Below are 16,896 nucleotides of genomic sequence, written 5' to 3'. Positions count from 1 at the left end.
CTACATCGCGTGGTACTGCCTGTGGGGCATGTGTGTCTGCATCCATGCTATGGCCATAGTTGACAGTTGTACATCGATATGTGCAACATACCTCATTGGGTGTTCTCATGTGTGCATGTTCAACATGTCTACGCATTGTTTGTGTCTGTCACACAGTCATTGTTGTGCATGCTTTACATGGCAGCCATGGCGTACTGTGTGTGATTCCAGGTACTTGATTGGGATCCAAGCATTGTACATTATCACGGCGTATTCCAGCCATCACGTAGCCATCCTAGCTGACACTGTTATCCAGCCAGTGGGAGGTGTTCTGCCATCTGCACATACGTCACACAGTACGAGGGTGCCTGACACCCATTCTGGGGACAGGGTTCTGACCGCTGTGGATGTGTGTGATGCTATCGACGACCATGACTGCGCCAGATGATCACATCTGGATGTGTAACATTCACAACACACACCTACCTTCACGTAGCAACACATCATCCACAACAATGGACATTCCTGCCAGAACACTGTGTGCAGTATGTCTGTATGACCACTGCAGGCACCACTGGTGGCCACCAGCATGGCTGCCAACAGCACCAGTGTGTATCCCGTGTGACCATGGGTTACACCATTCACAACACACCTGTCTCAGATGACACTGTTGTGGATCACAGTGCAGTTCCACACATCATGTTACACTATACATCATGCACCGATATGTTGCGGACGTGTGAACGGCTGTGCAACTCAACATATGCACACATGACACATCACCTGGTACAACGTGTCTGTCTTACCACATGTTATTGTGACCACCCTGTGATGGCATTGTACAGGCTCCGTGGACTGGGACATGTGATGGCTCAAAGGTATATTCACCCTCCGGGTGTGTGTCTAACCAGGTGTACAGTAGGCAGTGGTCTGCACACGGGGATACTGTACATTGGCCTACCCTGTCACTGCGACTGTTGACTATGCTCATACTGTACTTATACAGGCATGTGGTATCTGTCCAGTATGATAGTCGTGGTCGACCACACTACTGTGGCACACATGACCTGCGGACATCTGCCTAGGGTGTGGAGCTCACATGTACATCTTCACATGCTATGCTGCCTCTGTGGCGGTCTGTCTGTCTCCAGCAGGGCTGTAACAGGCAGGCACGGCATGCAGTAATGTGTGACAATGCTTGCACCTTCCACTGTGCTGCACACAAGCACGGCACGCACACTAGTGCATGCCTGACATTTATCTGCAGTGCCTGGGACCTGCCTCCATGCTCTGCACAGCACACCTGCCAGTCCAGATTGTACACAGATCATACCTCCCAGGCACATACCTGGACTGCAACACACACAGGTGAGGGGATCCCACATCACACAATGTTTTGCACACATACTGTATATTTTCCGAACACAATGCATCATAGGTACTCCATGTTCGGATACCCATGTTTGTGACTGCTAGACACATTGTAACACGCAACAGAGAGTACACTGTACACCACAGGTTACATGCTGGCTGTGTTGTCATACTGTACATTGCACCTCGGACAGCTGCTACTGCCATGTGCTGACAGCAACCCACACTTCCCTAGTATGGACTCCCATGTACCCACACATGCTTGGCCATGCACTACACATAGCTGGGTGACACATTACACAACACATACCATACCTACACTACCCTCGGCATGCACCATACCTCCATGTGTCTGCTGTGTTAAACCTAGGGATATCCCCCCTCTGGTAGATGAACATATATGCTTCACGGCCCTGCTAGCCACACCCTGGACACACACCCATCACAACATACATGGTACATGTGCTCTACGGCCGGTACTACTGACGTCTGCTGATGGGGGTGGTTAATGGCATGGCACCCCAGCAGATGGACAGTGTACGTGACTATGCTGACACATATCACAGTGCACTTCCACAACATGTACGCAATGGTAGGGACCATGCTATTCCACACAGAGACATGGCAGTACTGGCCTTTTCACAGACGCCACGGTGGTAGTCATGTTCCATGCACATCTGCTGTATGTGCACATGTGCAGGCTGTTGCACGGTGGGTATATTCACATGTGTGGGGTGCATCACTTGACAATCATGGTGGGTCCTCGTGGTCCATCACATGCTCCAAGGCTAGCTACCTACACATGACTGCCGCACATTGCAGTGTGGGCCCTCAGGCAGTGTGGTGGTATGTCTGTGTTGTTTGGCTACATCCACATTCGATGTAGCGTACAACAGTCACCCAGGCATTGCCGACTGAGATGTTGTTGGCAACATGCCAGGCAATGGTGTACCTACCAACAATACACACTCTCACTCACTACAGGGTTGCAATCCATACATGGACATCGCAGTGTCCCTGTGGACACATAAATGGTATTGCCATGCACACGTTATGTCCTAGGACACTGTCCCAATGTCACCTTCCGATCTCCCTAGCTGTTATGTCCCGCCAACCTGTTTGGTATGTGTCTCCAGCAGCCCACTGAATTAACTGCTAGCCTGTTCTTGGGCGTTGCGTGCCTTGACCACCACACTACCGCATCTATCGCACTACACATGGGTGGTACTGCATTGCACGTGTGGGACTGCATTCGTACACCCATGACTGGACCATTCAGTATGGCACTGGGGCACCTCACATCCGTGCTTCACACACTCATTGATGACCTCCATGCCTTTACTGGCACCCTTGTTGGGCCTCTGTGTGCCACAGCATGCCACATACACATGCTGGCCACCTGTCATACCATTGCATGGGTGGTTGGTGTGGTACAGAGGGTAACAGATCAGACATTGTCCCCACATTGCCCTTCAGCACCATTCCACATTCTGATACTGGCAATGTACACATCCACCATCACATCATACCCTGTGTCTCAGGATGTTAGGCTATATGAATCCTGGACAGGACACACAGTGGTGCAAGCATATCATGCTACCTACTACATGTCAGGTACATGTGGCATTACACAGTCCTCAGTCATGTGGCCCCTCATGTTCACTATTTGCTTACATACACAACATGCTGTCACAGAGTACTGTCCATGCCTAGATATCCCACATCTACATACCTGGCACCATTGCAGCTCCACCAGCTCATACTGATAACAGCCGTACAGGTGTCGGTGTGGCAGATACATCGTGTGGATGTCATTGCGTCAGGATACATCACACATGGTGCATACACATCACCTTTGCATAGCAACAGTCATCCACTGGGTATCACATGGATACTGTCCCCATACATGCATATCACATTGTACATGGTTGCTGTACACACACATGCCCCACATGGTGCTGTGGTTGCCATATTCCACTGTGGCATGGGTACACATCTGCAGGGCCACACATATCTGTACTGTGTGTGTTGCTGGTACATAGGTTGCCTTTGTACCTGTGCCATACACACATCTACACGGGCAGGGTTACAATAACACATTCGTGGTGTACCTTCCACAACGGCTACGACTTTACATGGCACGGCATTATCATGCCGTGATGTATACCAGGCTCAGACAGTTTACATATGCGGATGACAGACGGGGAACACATCTGTACTCATCTGCATACCACATACACAGGGGTGTCATCTACTCTGACATGGGCCATGTCCTCTGCATTAGTGATGCATGTAGTACTCATACATGGCAATTGCAGTGGGCGGGGTGAATGAAGCACTCCTGCATATGTGCACACATGCCACATTGCATGGCCTGGGCTTCTGTGTTACTTCCGACCACCGACACACACCATGCTGTGGAACGTAGGTCCTGTGCACATCCCACAGGGACACACTGTGGCACTGGTCATATGATAGCTCCCTTGCTGATAGGGTGACACATAGTCATGGTACCACCACAGCAGCAGTACGGTGTAGACATGCAGTTGACATCCACCTCTGCTGTTCAGTGGACACTACCATGGGGAGGTGACACTACTGTGTACACTGCACATGTGTTTACACACGGACCTGCCGGACTTCATTGTTGCACACATTGCACCTGCTACAGATCGTTTGGACATGGTTACTTGGTGTTCCTTCCATTTCGGGTGGCTATTCTGCTACTACTCTGTCCCATATGTACAGGCCATACATATCCTGTTAGTGTACATAACACTAGGCCATACCTCCATTATGCATGCTATGCCTGTGATACTGTGTATGATGTCTGTCATATCCACCATGACAGCTTTACATTACACATACTTGACATAGTAACCCCTACTGCGAGGCATACGTGCGTCGTGCGCATTACGTATGACATCGACGGTATATGCCCATACACATGTGTGCTGTGACAGTATACATACATGTCCTATCCCCTGCTGTGGCACTTCCTTGTTGGACATCCACTGCCAGCATCGGTGTGGGTGGTGGCATTGTTCTGTGTTTTGCCCCCCTGTGGCGGCCCTTGGGTTATCCCGGCTGTGTACATGATGTCCCATTGCTGTGCACACGGTGTCCACAGTCGTTGGTATGCTCAGCGGGATAGCACTACATAACCACCTTTCACCACTCTCTGCTTTATGGACAGGTATCCTTACTTACAAACACCGTTCACATACAGTGCAGCTTCGTCATACACATCATGCGTTACACACCAGTACATCTCGTGGGTTCTACATACCTTTCCTGTGTTTCCTTCCGTTTTCCGTTGCGAGTCTCGCTATAGCGTTGTCTCTCACTCGATCCGTTTTTTATTTGTGGTTCGGTATGAGCATACAGTTTGAATATCCTAGGAGTCTTCCTTATATCCGTCGTCACCTGCGACATGTGGGTTCATCACACCAATAGCTGTTCGTCGGTGTGTACTTGTGCGCATATCACCTGTGCATCTACACCATTCGTACATTACGCGTCGTACCTAGGGCATGGTTGCATTCCTCGCCTGAGCGTTGGTTATTTGCACTACCTTCGTGGAGATGGTCTGTATTGTGTTATGTTATGTGTAACTGCAGCTGCTATGTGTGGCGTCAGGTACATTTCGCAGTGGTGTTAGCCATGGATTGTGTGTGTTGGGTATGGTATAATGTTCGACATGTGGGTGTCCCTGTCCTGGCGGCGTCTGTCGATGGTGTTTTGCATTCAGATGTGTAACATAGCTCTTGTATTCCTTTAAACAACGGATGCAGGTATGCATCCGCTGCTGATAGTGTGTCCCACGCGAGATGTTGCGGTTATGCCGCTGTCATTGACTGCCTGTATGTTTGTGCTGCTATTGCAGCTTGTATCCCTTTGATATGTGCGATGGGGTATATCGGCGGTTGTGGGTGACGGGTACAGGTTGTGGGCCTTGCATTTCTACATACACGGTATGCTTGTGTGTGTGCTCCATCCCTGCCTGGGGAGCTGCAAGTTACCTGTCTGTTGTTCTGGGAGTGTAGGTTGTGTTGATGTCGTCTGCTGTCGGTATCGCCTGCATGTGTGCTTCCTGCATGTATTCCTCCGTCACATCGGTAGTATATCTGCGGTTGTTCGTACGTGCCGACTATCCCTTGGCATTTTGTCCCGGATATTTACGGTCATTGTGGTCCTGTACTTGGGACGGCCTGTATGCTACCGGTTGCCACCTATTCGGGTGGCGATTGCTTGTTTGACACTCATAGAACACACAGCGGTGTTTACGGGCGACGTAGCCACGATCGGTGCGGGTAGCACATGCGTATTTCGCGGTACATGACTATTGCTGTGTAACGTTGCCCGGCGTGTCGTTTGCAATTAACATATCGGTGTCATACATACGGTCATGGTTTGTACATACGTCCTTTGCATTTCATGTTGGCTATAGTCCTGTGGTACATTCTGGGATATTTTCGCTTTGCATCGTTTTACGTCGCCACGCACCTAGCCAGGGAGGGGCTCTCAGTACTACTTTGGGGGTACTGCTGTACATACGCCTGTGGTTCCTATACTGTATGCCTACACATGTTATTCCACTCCGCCTGTCACATGTCACCTACATACACATTTTACAGTGGCACACACATTACACTTACACAGCGGAACACACGACACCCTCACCGCACACATACACATACTGCCGCTGTCACAGGGACGGTTGCACACAGTACCTGCGTTGCCCGCATCACCGGCGGTGGTGTCTACCTCCGCCCTCATATCCTAATAATGTTACCCGCACATGTACTGTTACTGTACCGTGGCCTGGCGATCATCCCGACTCGCGATTATGCATTTAGGTAGGTTGACCTTTCCATGGGTGGCGTTCCCTGTTCTGTCAACCCTCCCGGATACTCAGGTTGTCGTTCACTATGTTTACTATGTACAGATATCGCGTCTTACTTCTCTGTCACCTTGCATCCCTCTGATTCCCTGTCTTACCTGTTGTACTTTATATATGTGTATGTGTACATATATTTCTATGTGTGTAATGATATCTATCTCCATATCTGTGTATGCACATATCTACATATGTATACACCTTGCGTCGAACGTGGCAGCATACGGCAACGCCATCTGCTGTAAGACCAGCGTACAGTTAAGGTGTTGGCGTTCCATGCTCCGCTGGCTGTTGGGTGTGCAGTGTTTGGGTGCTACCTATGTTGGAGTCACACATGGGACCACCCATACGGTACACATTACGGGCGGCCATGTTTGTGTGCCGTCCATTTCACTGTGTGTGCAGGTAGGGAGGTGTCAGTCCATGGGGCCTACGCTGTCAGAGTATGTGCTATACGTTCCCTCTTTGCCAGGGCATAGGCATATTGGGTACGCCTCCGTCTGCCTATTGGGGCTGGCACAGTGTGTTCATGGCGCTGAACCCTCTGTGCCTGTGCTTGCCTTGGCAGTTGTGGTGGGCTTTGTGGCCCTTCACCATTATGTCCCTGCAGCAGCTGTTTCCGCAGGATCATATTATGTAGCATGGCACATACTATGAATATGTGGGCACATGTGCCTGGAGAGTACTGCAGGGCTCCACTGGATGTATCCAAGCACCGGAACCGTGATTTCAGCATCCCAAACACACGCTCTATGATTATTCTGGTTTGTGCGTGTGCCTCATTATGGCGTTCTTGCATGTGTGTCTGTGCATTTCTGATGGGTGTCATCATCCACGACTCCAGTGCATAGCCAGCATCCCCCACAAGGTGGCCTTGTGTGATGTCCCCCCTGGTGAATACCTGATACAGCTGTGAGGCATGCCAGATATGGGAGTCGTGGTAGCTTCCAGGGCTGCCAGCACACACATCCATGATAATGCCCTGCGCATTGCACATGACCTGGCAATTGATGGACGGAATCCCTTGCGGTTTATGTAGCGTCTACCCTGCTCCCCAGGTGGTGACTTGATTTGTATGTGCGTACAGTCTATCGCACCCAGTACCTCCGGTATTGTGCCACCACGGTGGAAGTGGCGATATTGCTAGCCAACTCCTCCTGAGATCTGGGGAAGTATATATACTCATGGGCATGTCGTAACATGGCATCCAGAAACTGGTGTAGTACCCTGGATGCTGATGCCTGTGAGATGCCCATTATATCCCGGTTGGCCTTTGAAAGGTACCTGTAGCCAGTATTCGCAAGCTTACACATACCTTTGTGTCCACTGGGATGGGCTCCCTTCTGTTGTTTCTTGTTCTCAGGCGTGGCCAGCACAGCTCCGCTATTTGCTGTAACGTGTCCCTGTCCACCCTGTAACGCTCTACTATCTCTAGGTCTTGAAGCCCCTGGTAGGTTACCCTTGGTCTGAACACTCTCCTTCTCCTCTGAGGCCTACGGTAGTTGTTGGCACCCTCCTCCGCAACTCCGTCTGTCTCTGACACATGCTGATGTATCACGGCCACGGCGGCACCCAACATATACATTTTAAAAGTTCCCCGTGTGTTTACACCTAAAGTGCGGCGTTTGGGAATACGCGCTGTGTGTTGTGTGCATTCACACTTTATACTGTTATGCTGTACACCCGGTGATGTCATTGGGTGTGTCTGTGACCGTATCTGTGGATTATCTTCCGTGTTTTACCGTTGGCACTGCAACGCTGTTGCCTTTGGTGTTACATTACACTTGCCTGCATTGGTTTAGCTTTAGACCTTACCTTACTGTTTCTGCACGTTGCACCTACTATTTCCTGGATTGCATCCTGCAGAGCCCTGTCATGTGTCGTTTCTGGGACATGGCATATCATGCATTTTGTCTGCCGCCGCCGTTATGCTACCTCTCTACTTGGCTGTGCTGTATCGGTTCTTCACTCTTTGCAATTCTGCTACATCCCCTACTTTCTTTGCATTCATATGCCTCCCCTTTCCCGTTTTGCGAGTTTCTGCATGCAGAGTTGTCAGCTGCCGCCAATTGCCCTTCGTGGGTTGATTGGTGTTGATTGCTCATAACGACTCCAATTACACTGCTTCCGCATTTCCTCATATTCTCCGCATCACCTTCCTGTATCCGTTGTTGTTGATGGGGCGGCCGTCACATGACTGGGTTAGGGGAACGTAGTCATCCTCGTGCACATGCATCTCTGCGCACATTGTGTACTCTCAGCGCAACTATTTCCCCACACGCCGGTCCTGCTGCTGTGATGTGCATTGTACAGCCCATGTTTGCTGGGCTCCAATGTGCTTCCTCCTACAGTGGCACACCCCTCTGCGGTTGACATGTATTCCCTCTGGGCCACTCCTCAGTGTATTACCGCTGCGCCGTTTGGTGCAGCCTTACGCCGGCGGGGGTTTTGCGATTCAGTATTATCTGCCTCATTTGCATGGCATTGACTACTAATACATAGTTACGGTGCCGAACACTGCCGCCACTCCTTGGCAACCCTTGCGCTGTGGTTGTGGCTTTCCATGCATACTATGGTGTATTGTGGCTGTGAAGCTGATGTGTATTATACTGCTCTTTTATGACATTGTCATATTATTTCATTGTTTCGCACCTTCAGCGGACATGTCCTGGGGTTCTGCTGTGGTTTCTGCGGACATACCATTTATGTCATTATTTACATTTTGTGCATGTTTTCTTTTGACATTCTCGGTGTCTTTCGCCATTGGCATATTGCACCAGTATGATACCTGCCGTTGACAGCCTTCCGTTACTCCTATGTCATGCTTGGATATATGTAAACCATTTTTTTGGTTTACATTGCCGTTCTTATGCTACGCCTGCCGCCGTGGATCGCTATATGCCTTCATTTGCATGGTGCAACACCGCACATGGGGTGTTTAACATACCTACGCGGGAGTGCAACTCAGGCGCACGCCGGTAGTGCACGTGGAATTGGATCGTACCTGAATCGCTCGGCGGCCATATCTGGCGTTGTGGCGCCTACGCTATGCGTGCGCCTGGCGCAAGGTTCATGAATCCCGGGGAGACATGCAAAAATTATAATTATTTCCTAGTGCTCTGTCAATGTTAATGTCATACATAGAGTCTGAAGTTCTGTTTTTTTTCAAACACCTTTATAGAATTATTATCACTTGTGACATAGGCAAATTTACATGCATATAAAAGTATTCAAACTATATTAACATAAATATTATACTTCACATATGTTACTATAGATCATATAACCTAAGCAATATTACATAAATTATTCAACTCCTGCTTTTTTTTTTTAAATAAGAAACATTTTCATTAAACCATCACTTACTACATAGGCAATCGTTCATTTATATAAATGAAAACAAACCACACCAACACAATCACTGTAGTTCTGTTTTGTGTCAATGTTAATGTCATTTACAGAGTCTGTAGATCTGTTTTGTGTCAATGTTAATATCATATACAGAGTCTGTAGATCTGTTTTGTGTCAATGTTAATATCATATACAGAGTCTATAGATCTGTTTTGTGTCAATGTTAATATCATATACATAGTCTGTAGTTCTGTTTTGTGTCAATGTTAATGTCATTTACAGAGTCTGTAGTTCTGTTTTGTGTCAATGTTAATATCATATACAGAGTCTGTAGTTCTGTTTGTTGTCAATGTTAATGTCATTTATAGAGTCTGTAGATCTGTTTTGTGTCAATGTTAATATCATATACAGAGTCTGTAGTTCTGTTTTGTGTCAATGTTAATATCATATACAGAGTCTGTAGTTCTGTTTTGTGTCAATGTTAATATCATATACAGAGTCTGTAGTTCTGTTTTGTGTCAATGTTAATTTCATATACAGAGTCTGTAGATCTGTTTTGTGTCAATGTTAATGTCATTTACAGAGTCTGTAGATCTGTTTTGTGTCAATGTTAATATCATATACAGAGTCTATAGATCTGTTTTGTGTCAATGTTAATATCATATACATAGTCTGTAGTTCTGTTTTGTGTCAATGTTAATGCCATTTACAGAGTCTGTAGTTCTGTTTTGTGTCAATGTTAATATCATATACAGAGTCTGTAGTTCTGTTTGTTGTCAATGTTAATGTCATTTATAGAGTCTGTAGATCTGTTTTGTGTCAATGTTAATATCATATACAGAGTCTGTAGTTCTGTTTTGTGTCAATGTTAATATCATATTCAGAGTCTGTAGTTCTGTTTTGTGTCAATGTTAATATCATATACAGAGTCTGTAGTTCTGTTTTGTGTCAATGTTAATATCATATACAGAGTCTGTAGTTCTGTTTTGTGTCAATGTTAATATCATATACAGAGTCTGTAGATCTGTTTTGTGGCAATGTTAATGTCATTTACAGAGTCTGTCGATCTGTTTTGTGTCAATGTTAATGTAATTTACAGAGTCTGTAGATCTGTTTTTATATTTATACTGTTGTATTTTTACATTATTTTTTGTCTGCACATTGAGTTCGAAGCAACAAAATTTTGTTTAGCCTACAATCATGTGTGAGTCTAAATGACAATAAAGTTTACTTTGACTTTTTTATTCTGATATCATTCTAACTAATCTCACCTCCTCTTATTTTACTAAATGTCTTTTTGAGCCATATAGGGTGGCTACTTGTGTAATGCAAATAAGAATTAGAAAAAATGTCCTTTCTATAAACATATGAAGTAATTTTCTTTCTCTGAATGTTTTCCTCAATAGTCACATCTAAATTATGAATCATACATTGTAAATAATTGAATGAAAATCATAAAAATGTATGTCGTAGTTTCCAAATGTGTGACAAATTCAATCACTTCCTTTTCTGTACCTTGTGTGTGTGTGTGTGTGTGTGTGTGTGTGTGTGTGTGTGTGTGTGTGTGTACGTGTATACATATAATATAAATAAAGATATATATATATATATATATATATATATATATATATATATATATTTATATACACACACATAAAAACAGTGCGGTCACCATGGAATCAAGCATAAAAAATAATACATTTTTCTTGTGGTTTTAACCCAAGAATGAACCTTTTTTGCTTGATTCCACGGTGACCACACTGTTTTTTTATGTGTTGATATTGTGTTTTTTCTACGATATGGTTATTTAGTGGTTGTTTCTTTTATTTTGGGATTTATTTATATATATATATATATATATATATGCATTTTAGCACTCTTAAGATCTTTACTATCAATGCCCAGAGCCTTAACAACAAATTTTACCAGGTCCAAGCTTGGATTAATCACAACCAACCTGACATCTTAGCCATATCCGAAACCTGGCTAAAACCCCATATTTCTGACTCAGAAATCTTACCTCCTGGTTACCACATCCTCAGAAGTGACCGCATAAATAAAAAAGGTGGAGGGTCTGCTCTAATCTATTCCAATCTTCTCTCCTTAATTCCTCTTCAAATCCATAACCCTCAATTCAAAAATTCCGAAATCACAACAGGCCTTCTCAGGTTGAATAAACATAAAAACATCTGCATAATTTCCATATACATCTCCCCTGGCAAAAATATCTCCACCCTTGAAGATATTCTTCACTGGGCCTCAACTGAAATAAAATATGAAACCTTTATTCTAGGCGATGTCAATATTGACTGGAATAAAATCAACACTCCATCTCCTTCACTATCCATTAACCTTTATAACTTCACCCAAGTAATCCATTCAACAACTCACCCTAATAAAAACCATCCTCAAAGTTCCATCATAGATTGGGTACTAGTCTCCCATCCAAACAAAATCATTCTCTCTGGCACCATCCCTGACACCTTCAGTGACCATTTCCCTGCCTTCATCCATCGATCAACAAGCTCCATCCAACACCAACATGTCTATATTCAAACTCGTAACCTTAGCAACTTCAACCCTTTAATTTTTTCTGACATCTTTAAACAAATTAACTGGCAAATCTTAAACACTCTCCCTCTCAACAATGCTGTAGAGCATTTTAACTCTATCTTCTTAAATACTCTTAACTCCCTAGCCCCTCTAAGAAACAAATGAATCAAAGCCAATTCTGCTCCCTGGCTCTCCAAAGAAACTAAACAAATTATGCATCTCAGAGGCAAATACTGGAAGCTTTACCAGAAAAGTAAACTGTCCTCTGCCTTGCTCCAATACACACAACTCTGCAACCAAGTAAAAAAACTTATTACCAAGGACAAAAAAAAACTACTATAATAAACTTCAGTCCAACAACAACAAGAACCCTAAACTATTCTGGAAATCAGTCAATTCCCTTCTCCATCCTGGATCTAGGAATAACCCCTGCCCTGATCCTAGTTTAACTGTGCTCCCATTTCAACACCTTCTTTACTGAATCCATAACTAAGCTAACCAAAACATTCACAAATAAGAATCCACCTAACTCCCACCACACTACACCCAACAACCCAAATAACAATTTATTGTGATTATGTTTCTTTAAAAGGGTTTACCTCTTTCACCACGTCATGCACAGCCTATATATTTAATTGGCGTTTTTTTTTAAATTTTGTTTGTTATGCTGAAGAAGCTGTGGTAATACCACGGCGAAAACGCTCTTCTTTTATTGAGTTAATAAAAGCGTTATTTTTACCTCGCTTGAACGTTATTTGGAATTGGATTTATAAAGAAAGAACTTGCAGGACTTGTATCTAGCCTAGCTGTCTTGGGATAGGAGTTGGCGTCTTTTTGTTTTTAACAAGTTGGTTTCTTGTTTTTGTTGAACCAAATAACAATCCCCTAAATTTCCATCTCAAACCTGTATCCACCATTTTTATAAAAAAGCTTTTATCCAAATTAAAGCCTTGCTCAAATGCTCCAGACAACATACCCTCCTCCTTCCTCAAATGTGCAGCTGAAGGTATTGCTCTCCCAATCAGTATCTTGATTAATAGATCATTAAATGAATCTTATGTGCCCAAACTCTGGCATTTAGCCTACATTCTTCCTCTACACAAAGGAGGCAAAGACACCTCTATTTCTAACTTTCGCCCCATTGCCCTCCACTCACCAATATCTAAAATTCTAGAAAAATGTGTCCACCACTAACTTTTGCCTTACCTAATTCAGAATCACCTTCTAACTCCCACCCAGTACGGCTTCCGTCCTGGCCACAGTAACATAACTGCCCTACTATACTTCCTAGAAACTGTCAATCTAGCTCGAGACTCTGGACTTTTTATATCCACAGTATTGCTAGATCTTTCTAAAGCCTTCGACACCATCTCCCATACACACCTTCTCCTTCATCTTGCCAACTTTAATCTCTCCCCTAATACTCTATCCTGGTTCTCCAGCTACCTATCTGACAGATCTCAAGCTGTCAAATGGAAGAACACCTCCTCTTCCTTCTTGCCTACACCCACTCGCGTTCCTCAAGGATCCATCCTCAGACCCATGCTTTGCAACATCTTTATAAATAACCTTCACACCGTCATCCCTGACACTTCAGTCATCCAATACGCTGATGACTCTACTTGGTCTGTGCTGCCCCCAACATTCCTGAACTACTGACTAAAACTCAAATAGCGTTTTCCACTACAGAGAACTGGATGCACCAAAACCACCTTTCCCTCAACTCCAATAAATCTAAAATAATAATTTTCCTCCCCTCTAAGGTTTCCTCCTTTGACAAAACACTTTCAATGTCCTAAGCCAATCAAACACTGCTATAGAAGTAGTCCCATCTGCAAAACTCCTTAGCATTACCTTAGACGAACACCTCAAATTCGACCTTCACATTCAACATAACATAAAGAAAACCCACCAAAAGCTAGGTATGCTATATAGGAACAATCAATTTCTTTCCGACTCCTCTAGGCACACCCTGGCAATCACCTACCTCCTACCTTCTCTTCTATATGGAGCCCCTCTACTAACCAATCTGTCCACTTCCAACACCTCTAAACCTGAAGCTTGCTATAATAAGATCTCCAAATTTGCCACTAAATCCAAAACATCAACTCACCACTGCCTCTGCCTTCAATCTCTGAATTGGTTAGAACTCCCTAACCACCTAGACTATCTCCAACTAACCTGCGCTCACAAATTAATATTCTCCCCTGATAAATGCCCAGCCTTAAAGAACATTCTTCCCCCTTACATCCCAAATAGATCTCTGAGATCTGAACACCAAAACCTAATCTCCATTCACAAACCCAAACGTCCCGCCAGCCAGCTTCTACTCTCCTTCTCCCTAGGTAAAAAATGGAACTCTCTCCCTCCTTCTCTTAGGGCTATAGCTAATATTGAATCCTTCAAAAACCAATTCTTCCTATACCTATCTTCCAAATGGAAATGCTCCTGCTTTCACCCTACATAACTCTTCCCACTAAGCTCTCCATCCTCCTGCTCTACTTTACTCTTAAGCTTATTCTAATTTCTCTAAAGAACCTGAACTAGCTGACTTTAAATAAACCCCAAGCTTGTAAATATTGTGAATTTCCTAAGAGTAGCAAAAAAAAAAATTGTTTTGCTTTTTTTAAATTGTCTCATGATGTATATTACGCTTGTTATTTTTTTTGAATGTATGAATCTTACTCTTGTATTTCTTCTCATTCATTATGTAACCTTTTTTTGTATTTTGTAACCTTTATTGTACTGTATTGCACATGGAGATTTTCTCCCCGGGCCTCCACTGAAAATGGGCACTTCTTGGCCCAGTGGACTTCCCCGGTAATCAAACTGAAAATAAATAAATATATATATATATATATATATATATATATATATATATATATATATATGTATATAAAAATATATTTGCACACATACACAGAAATATATATATATATATATATATATATATATATATATATATATATATATATATATATATATATATATATATATATATATATATATATATATATATATATATATATATATATATATATATATATATATATATATATATATGTGTTGCACACACACACACAAATATATGCATATACATATATGTGTGTGTGTGTGTGTGTGTGTGTGTGTGTGTGTGTGTGTGTGTGTGTGTAACACATTTTATATCATAGTAGTGTCTAGATAAAGCTTTAGTTTGTGTACAGTGAGGTAAGTGCTTTATATAACTGGTTATAGTACATGTTGTATTTTGCTCCATCTTACTCCATCAACAGAAATGCTGTATTGTTGCAAATATATCTGTTGTAGAGTGGAATAATAATAGAGGTCAGCAATGCCTGTAATATAAGAAGTTTAGAGATCAAACAAAAATATCTGTCCACCTAATTCTTTGTTTCATAACCCCACACAAATTGGACGTGTTCGGTTAGTGGAAGGCATCCATTTCTTAACAACTCATAGCAGATGGTAATGAAAGCACTAGGGGAAGCTTAGCAGCTTTTCTCAGCACTTTCAGATACTGCGTCTCTTGTTATCAAACAATAATCCCTCATGGGATCAAGACTCGGCCTGCATCTGTGAAGTGCTCTGACACTGACAAGAAAATCATTCTCGTCTTACTTCTTTTACTAATGGAGGTTGACAGCTCCCAGGCATAAAAAGAACTATAATCCTTTTCAAGAATCTAGTTGCTTGTGATGTGTTCGTTGTTCAGTACCCAGATTAGTAGCGTGTCAGCAAAACCTGGCTGACTCATTAGCAGTTTTTTTTTCACATAGTAAAACATAATGCTCTTTGTAATTTCTCCTGAAACAGAACATAGTAATGTCCTTTTCTGATATATTCCAATGGCAAAAAATGCAATTTGGATATCAGTGTAAGCATATTAATGAATATTTATATATGACCACAGCATTCTGGACTAAAAGCTTATTTGAAACCATGTTATGTTTAGGTGAGGGAGAATACAAACTATATTAAAGTATCTATCAAATTTGGCTGGACATGATATAGTCCTTTCCATGGTGAAGAAAACATCTAATGCCCTCACTAAATCTCTTTAAACTGACTTCAGCTTAGTATGGATCTAGTTAATCATTCATAGCTTAGCAGTAAATTCTACTAAAAGTGCTGTTATGCTGTTTGGAGAACCACAAAAGGTAAAAACAAGAAAAAAAATTGTATTTCATTATCATCAAATTTCCCCAGGTACTCTCCCACCCTGTTTCAGACAGAGGCTTACCATATTCTATTGCTTTTCCTTGTACAAGTATAAAGTACATAACCTGAAAATGCTGAAATAAATGGAAGGCACTGAGAAGAGGTGCACTGCAGTAGCTTTCAAACAGAAGATTTCAACTTGTACGGGGAGGGGTTCTGCATTCTCTTTCTGTGCATATTGATTCTGACTGAGGCATGAGCTGTCGTATCACAGGCCTCAGATAGCCAAGACAGAGGGAAGCAACTTTTACCCCAGGGCTCCCCATCTCAGCATTGCTATCTAAGGAGGTAGTAAAATCAAGAACTGGATCATTCAGGCTTCTGTGAGAACTAGAATATCAAAGAAGGCAGAATATTTAACTTTTAGTGCCCTGGTTTGCCTCCTGGGCTTACTGAAAATTTAACCCACTTGCCACTTAATTTACCATGCTGTAGCTTTGTGAGTTTAGTGATGCTAGTATTAAACACAGCTAAAAGATAAAGAACCATCAGTATAGATTGCCCCATACCATTTTCTTCAA

Source organism: Protopterus annectens, chromosome 7.part0 (assembly GCF_019279795.1).
Source record: "Protopterus annectens isolate FY-2018-M chromosome 7.part0, PAN1.0, whole genome shotgun sequence".
NCBI lineage: Eukaryota > Metazoa > Chordata > Ceratodontiformes > Protopteridae > Protopterus > Protopterus annectens.
The sequence above is the reverse complement of the archived record's forward strand: the minus strand, read 5'-3'. Positions refer to the sequence as shown.